Consider the following 7903-nt stretch of genomic DNA (forward strand, 5'->3'; position numbering starts at 1 on the left):
CGCCAGCGTGTGGAGCGGGCTGCGTGGTGCACGGATGGCTCCGGGCGCCGGTCCCGGACCCCACACACTCTGGGGGTCCCGCGCTTCAGGGGCACCCAAGGCCTGGATGTTGTAGGGGCCGGCACCAGCCTCACTGGCCCTGCTCCTTTCTGCATCTCCCCCGCTTCTGGGGCAAGTAGGGCCTGGGGGAGCGCGGGGGCAGGCAGCAGAGCTTCCAGCCCCGCTCTGCTCGGGCATCGCTCAGGAGAGGAGGGAGCGGGGGTGGGAAGAGGTGGGGAGGGGGCAGGAGCCTGGGAGAAGGGTTGGAGTGGGGGCAGGGCTTGGGGCAGAAGGAGGGGTTTGTCCTGGCCCCAGCACCCTTCTAGGGCTTGCCCGGGTGTCCATACTGTTCGATCCTAACGTTTTAGTGGCTGGATTGGAAGCAACCATGTCCTCTCCCCTTTGCCTCAGGGCATGGTGTGGAAGCCGGGCAGGGGGCCAAGGTGCTATCAGAAGCCAAGTGTCGCTGACGCTGTGCTGGGTTAAGGCGCTGTGGGGCCTGAAGCATGGCTCTGTAATGCCCTAGCAACAGAGTGGGCCTCAACCCAGCCCTGCCCTAGAGTCGGCCTGAGGTGTCTGCCATTCCCAAGGGCAGCTGATGGGACAGAGCGTGGGACAAACAGGACAACATGGAAAAACCCTTTCAGGTCGGAGGTGTGGTGATCCGCCGCCTTTGGTCAGAAAGCAGAGAGATACTCACATCCCGACCGCGGCCGGGCCCGGATCATCTCACCTACTGCCCCCCCCTCCAGGCGACTAGCGAGTCCCCGTTTTAGAAGTTTCTTTGTCTGTCGGATTCAACTGAAAGCCAGTGAGGGATCTGGTCAGAGGTTTTTGTTCCTGGGAGTTTTATTCCTGGGAGTTTTGCTCCTGGGAGTTTTATTCCTGACTCAAGCACAAGATTTATCACTTGGCGCCCGCCAGGCGTCCGCCGGGGACTTTCAGCTTCCTTTAAAATCACTAGAAACCACAGGGAGGCCTGTGGCACCTTAAAGATGAATCGATTTATTCAGGCACCAGCACTCGTGGGCCAAACCATTTTGTCCGATACAAATCGCAGACGTTCAGAGTTGATGTTGGAAGTTGAGAAATTACAACAGTGTCCACTAGGGGGCGGTAGCGAATCTGCAGCTCGCTGGGAAGAGGGCCCGACCGCGCTTAGATCTGGGATTGAAGGGCATCACAGTGATATTCCAAAAGAAAATCAGAAAAGCACTTGGAGCAGCCTGACCCCACTATGGTGCGTCACCTCCCCCCAGTGCCCAAAGCACTCCTGTTTGTTTTCTCTCTCCTGACAATCCTAGAATCCCAGCTGGAATGGACCTGGAGAGACCATCGAGTCTGGTCCCCTGCCCTCACAGCAGGACCAAGCACCTCTGATAGATGGCCCTTCCACCTGCTATGAAATATCTTCAGCGATGGAGATTCCACAACCTCCCTGGGCAATTTATTCCAGTGTTTCACCACCCTGACAGGTAGGAAGTTTTTTCTAATGTCCAACCTCAACCTCCCTTGCTGCAATTTAAGCCCCTTGCTTTTTGTCTTATCTGCAGCGGCCAAGGAGAACAATTTTTCTCTGACCTCCTTGTGACACCCTTTTAGGTACTTGAAAAGTGCCGTCATGTCCCCTCTCTGTCTTCTCTTTTCTAAATTAACCAAGCCCAGTTCTTTCAGTCTTCCCTCCTAGCTCATGTTCTGTAGACTTTTCATCATTTTGATTGCTCTTCTCTGGACCCGCTGCAGTTTCTCCACATCTGTCCTGAAATGTGTTGCCAAGACCTGGACACAACACTACCATAAGACCAATCTCTCCTTCCCCATCCTTTTCTACAACGATGTCCCATAACTCAGCCCCTCTGGATTCCCATTTTCCGGTTCTGGTGGAGTTCTGGGAGCTGAAGTGTGCTAGCTACAATCATCTCTAAATCCAGGTGTTAGTGGCTCGTTGCTCGGGACTGCTCTGGGTGCGTACCGTGAAAAGTCACACAGGTAAACCTGGAACTTGTCTCTGTGCCTGCTTTGCCATCACCTTCCACTCAACAATTTACTGGCAAGGACATGCGTGGAAGCAGTCACGTGGACTGACCATTCCCGAACGTCCAGAGAAATGAATTCTGACCTCGTAAGTATCAGCTCCAAAAAATCTGATTCTCACCGATACCCCTCCAATCAGGGGTTGGAAACACGTCATGTGACTTGTTCCCAGAGAAAATTTACCGGCCACGTCTGCTTTACAACCTTGCTCATGAGCCGTCCGTGGAGCATGCTCATTCTGTCCATCAAGACTCGTCCAGCAGAATCATCTGGTGCATAGTTTGGAGGAAAGTATAAAAGAGGGAAAACGTACATGGAGTGTTCTGCAAGTATAACGCGGCTTCATTTCTTAAACAACTGTGTATGTGTGCACGTGATGTGTCTCTTGTGTGTACGATACATACACAAATACAGGGAAGGCCCTTTGTGATGTTTCTAGAGATGGGCGCTCAAAAGTTAAAGGAGAAGAGCTGAGTATTGTTCCTGTGAAGTTTTGTCCCCTTGCATACGGCCACTCTAAGCAGAAGTTCATTATAAGCAGAATTACTATTTGCAGCCTGAGATGACGGGACTGAACACAAGTTTCACTCTGAACAGAGTTTCCCTCCATCTGAACAATACCCATCACACTGTTCTCTGTTGCTGTGACCACCACCAGGATATTTGTGTCTCCTCTGCATGTGGCTGAAGAGAGACACGTGCCACTACACATCCGCCAGGGGGCATGAATCCACATCCCCACATCAGCCGCTGTGAATGAGCCTCTTCTGCCCTGACTCCATTAGCCTCATTTACACAAGTGCCCTCTTCCTTTTAAGATCCATGTATATATACTCCTGCCTCTGTACATGCCACTCCAATTCACCTGATGAAGTGGGGTTTACCCACGGAAGTGGATGCCCTAATAAATCGGTTAGTCCCTAAGGCGTCACAGGACTCCACCTTGTTTTTGCAGAGCTCTGAGGCCAGGGGTATCCTGGTTGAGAACATCGATGGAAGATGCAAGTCTAGTTCAGTGAATTGTGTAGCCAGAAGCAACATACCTTGCATCGATTTTCTGGGACGGCCCCCCAGCAGGAGGCTGATGGGAGAAACGCTACCGTTCACTTCCCCACGTTGGTGGATGGGGGTGCCCTCAGCAGGGGCAGATGACGATTTTGCGAGGCCCAGGGCAGCACAATTTTGCGGGGCCCCCTCTTTGACACGGTGCATGCACGATGGCACCACGGCGCATGCGCGGGGCTTCTTGAAGCATGGGGCCCAGGGTGGCTGCCCCACTCACCCTGCCCTATATCTGCCCCTGGCCCTCAGCGTGCGATTTAGCTGGTCTTTACTAGACCCACTAAATCAAATCCTAGAGGATTGATCACTGGCGCCTCCATCCTCTGGTAAGTGGCAACAGGGCCTCAACTCTTCTTTTCTTGGAGGGTTTCTGCTGTCACTCAGTGGAGGAGCCAGGAGAGGACAATGGGAGAACAGTGGGAAAGGCCCAAACTAGTTTCTTTCATTCACGCTGGTGGTTTCTAATCCCCCGTCACTGAGAAGGGCAGCGCCCCAGCACAGAGCTCTAACGCCGCCGCTCTGAGTGTGGCTGCAGCTCCATGTTGCGTCCACTCGTCCCAGTGGAAAATTCCTGTGATCTGCCGCTGCTGGCTGGCCTGGTGCATTTGCATTTGCGCCCGGGTGGCCGTCCAGAGCAAGGTGCCATTGGGTTCAGGGGCGGAGGGGTTTGTCTTTCAGCAAAGGACTCAGGCAGGTGGAGCTGTGGCGAAGGGGCAGGGCGCTGCCTGCAGGAGGCGATGGCAGGCCCGGCGGCCGAGCATGTTGTAACTGGGATGGGGCGTCTGTCTCGCCAACTGGCTCCGGCACGTCGGGCGTTGGAGATGGGGCGACTCCGCCAGCGGCTCCAGGCGCTTTTCCCATCTGGCTATAAATAGCCCCGGTTCCCTCCACTGCCCTGTCGGCCGGGGCTGCCTCTTCCAGGTGTGGCTGGGAACGACGAGCAGATTTCCCACGGCTGGCCGAGTGTGGGAACGGGAAGGGAACGCTGGAGCGAGTCCCGCTTTCATCTCCCCCCGTCGGCCAGGCCTGGTTTCCTTTTGAATCCTTTAGCTTGTGCCAAACGAGGGAGGGAGGGAAACCCACAAGAATGCGCCCAGGGATCTGGCTTCATTCAAAGTGCTGGGCCTCGAGTCCCCGCCACGTCCAGCTCGCGGAGGAGGCCAGCACCAGGCTCCATGACGGAGCCGCAGAGAAAACAAACAGGGAAGCGGCCTGGCGGCTCGGCTACCACAGGGCCTGACAAAGGGCTGGCTCGCTGGAGGGCTGTCTGGAAGGAGGCCCGGGCGAAGAACTCCTTGCAGTGTGGGGCCGGGGCGTGTCACCACATCCCTAGGTTGCCAGGAGGGAACCAGAGGGCCTGGCGGCCAGATGAAGCCAGGGCTCTGTATCCGCCTTGAGTGGGACACTGTACGTGGACAGACGCCCGGGTCTCAGCCTGCTGAGTGGCACAGAGGCAGTCGGGCTGCCCTGAGGGCTGGGGAGAGGACGTCTTGTCTCTGGCCTCTCGGAACGACGGGTTTTTGACTCGCTGCCGACGCTCACCCGGCAAACGAACGATTTCCTCTCGCAGGAACAACGGCCTCCTCTGTGTGCGCCGCAGGGTCTCCCGCCCCCTCTCCGGGCACACGCCCAGGGGCCTGCCCCTGGCATGGCCAGTGTCCTCTCTCGCACTGCCTCAGCCAGGCCGGCACATGCAGGCCCGCCGGGATGGGGGCTGCCTGGAGCCTCCAGAAATTGGCGAGGCTGGCCTGCGCTCGCTGTCCATTGCGTGACTGGGGGCAGGACAGCGCCGGGCGGGGGGTGGGACGAGAACGTGGGATTCCAGGACCACGCTTTGATTTTAAAGGCACGGAAGAGAGACCGCGGCAAAAGCAAAGTTGGAGACTTGTGACAGGCAAACACCCACGTGTGTGTTACACGTCTCACACGAGTGCAGCTTCTAACTGGGCCAGCTGCCCCGTGTCGGACCCAAGGAGGACGGATGTGAGCCGTGCCCTGAGCTCACGCTGAGGCCTGACCCCTGGGGGAGGAAAAACAACAATGTTGTTGTTGTGTTGTTGTGGTGTTGGTGTTGTGATTGTGTTGTTGTGTTGTGTTGAGGTTGTGTTGTTGTTGTGGTTGTGTTGTTGTGGTTGTGGTGTTGTGTTGTGGTTGTGTTGTTGTTGTGGTTATGGTGTTGTGTTGTGGTTGTGTTGTGTTGTGTTGTTGTTGTGGTTGTGGTGTTGTGTTGTGGTTGTGTTGTTGTTGTGGTTGTGGTTGTGGTGTTGTTGTGGTTGTGTTGTGTTGTGGTTGTGTTGTGTTGTTGTTGTGGTTGTGGTGTTGTGTTGTGGTCGTGTTGTTGTTGTTTCTGTACCAAACTAACTCGGCTACCCCCGAAGCCTCTGTGGGAAGGACTGTGTTGGGGGTTTTGGAAAGGCTGGTTTGTCTGAGGCTCTGGCTCCCGGCTGGGCTTAATGATTAAACTCCAGCGGGAGGCTACAGCCCAAGGAGGGTGCTGGGGTGTAAACCCTGGAGGGCAGGGCTTTTGGAAAAGCCCCGAGGCGGCAGAGCCCAGCCTCCGTCCTCCCCCTGTTCCAATGGCAGCCCGGCCGGCACTGCAGCCACCTCGCGCAGGGAGCCGGCACCGAGGCCCGGCTCTCTGACACTGCGCCCAGCGCTTCCCTGCCCCCCGGCTCCTCCCCCAAGCGCCCAGCTGCGCGTTTGCCTTTTGAACTCCCTCCCCCCGGGGCCCACGCCGAGCGGTCGTGGTGACCTGGGGGCTGGGCGCCTCTGCGGGGAGGCGAACGTGGAGGGGCAGCAGGAGGCCGGCGGGAAAAGATGACTTCTTGTAACGAGAGCCCGTCTGTGACGGTGTCAGGTTTGCTTATGATCCTGACCCACAGGACTTATAGCAGCGAGGGGCAAGCGAGGCTGGTGAGGGGCCACGGGAGGCGTCTCCTCCATCTCCGTGGGGCACAAGACTGTCGTCACCAGGACGGTCTCCTGGGGAGGGGCAGTTTGCTCACGGCACTTGCATCCCTAGAATGTGTGGGAGGGGGCGATCGACCGTCGCAGCGCTGGGGGTGCCCGGCTCTCACCGTCGGTGCTGGGTGCATCCAGCCTGCACCCCCCTTCACTGACCCTGGGTTTACGTGCGGGTCACTTTAATAACACCAGCAGGAAAAAACTGACTTGGACAGAAACTAGCAGACTCTGGCCACCCGGTGCAGGGGTGACAGGAAACGCAATGACTCACGGGCCGCTCAGGGAACCCCCTCTGGCCGCAGCCTGCCCACCACTGACTCATAGTCTAAGGCGGCGACCAAGACGTTCAAAAGTGCCCCTCTTTCTGAGCACGGCTCTTGGTGTCTCAAGTAAACTGAGATGCCCTCAGAGGTTCGGGGGTGTGTACACATTTTATGTTCATTGGACGCTCCATGCCACCAGCCCCTTCTGGAGCGCGGGGGCTGCCCTAGCATTTTGGGGAGGGTGTGGTCAGCGCAACACAAGGGTGCTCACGTGCCTGCCCCGTGAATGCACGTGCCCTCGGCGCCTTTCCAACGCCATCTGGCCTGCAGCAATGCAACGAGGAGCAGGGCTGGGTGCAGAGCAACATTTGACAACTGCAAGTAATTATCCAAATAAAGCCCTTTTTCCAACCTAGTCATTAAAAACAGCCCCGGCCCCTTTGTTTTCTCTTGGAGCCAAGCTGATGTTTACTAATTTGCTCCACAAAGTGGGGCCTTTTTGTGGCTTCAGAAGAAAGGGAAGTTTGAAGTGCTCGGAGAAGAAAGGCGCTGGGGCTGATGCATGCCATCTGGGCTGGGAGAGCCGCTGTCCTCGGTTGTTTGTGTCTGCCTGCTCACCAGATTTATGGAGGCCAACTTACCACGGGGTGAAACTCTGCCAAGCTGAGCTCTGGGCGGGAGTACGAGCCCCGGGGATGCGTGGAGGAATCCACCCCTGCGGAGGGTCGGTTGGTGGTTTGGGGCCGAGGGACGGAAAGGAGACAGGTCCAGGGCCAAGGCGAGCGTTCTGCCGCTGTGTTCTCGGAAGCCCCTCGCGACGGTCCCCAGAGAGGTGTCTGGGCCGTGTCTACGCTTGTCTTTCCGCTCCCACTGTCACGGCAGACACCTGGCTGGTGTTGTCACCATCCCGCCTCCTGGACCTTCTCGGGAGCTTCGGTTCGGCTTCCCGGGAGCCAGGCACTTGAGCCCGCCCTGCCCGCCCAGGGGCTCGTCTAAAGCAGAGTTTCTCAACCTTTTTTTATAAAGTGCCCCTTTTTTGTAAAAAAATGATACGTACCCCCCAGTACCTAAAGTTTTCAGACACACACATTTTTTTCTACTATTGCAACACATTTGTTTAAACAACTTCATCATAGCTGGGTGGGCGATGAAATTTTTGGCTGCAAAAAGTACCAAAATAATAAAGCGCTGGAAAACGTCAATACAAATTCTGTTTTCTCCAAATTTCAGTTGTGTTGACGTGTCCCCCAGACTCCTCTCGAGTACCCCTGAGGGTGGTACCGGTGGCTGAGACACACTGGTCTAGAGCAGGGGTTGGGACCCAAATATGGGTCGCCATTACATTTCAAAAGAGTTGCCAGGTGGCTCTTAAGGAGCCATTCACACAGTTTTTGAATTGCCCTGGGTCACCAAGTCTTCCTGCATTGTCAAAATGGGTCCCCATCTGGCAGAGGTTGGGAACGGCTGCTCTAAAGGGCGTGTTCACCTGGCAAACCCTTTCCCCTCTCCTACCAGCACCTTGCCCAGGTGAGACGGGGCAG

Source organism: Pelodiscus sinensis, chromosome 26 (assembly GCF_052426305.1).
Source record: "Pelodiscus sinensis isolate ZL-2025 chromosome 26, ASM5242630v1, whole genome shotgun sequence".
NCBI lineage: Eukaryota > Metazoa > Chordata > Testudines > Trionychidae > Pelodiscus > Pelodiscus sinensis.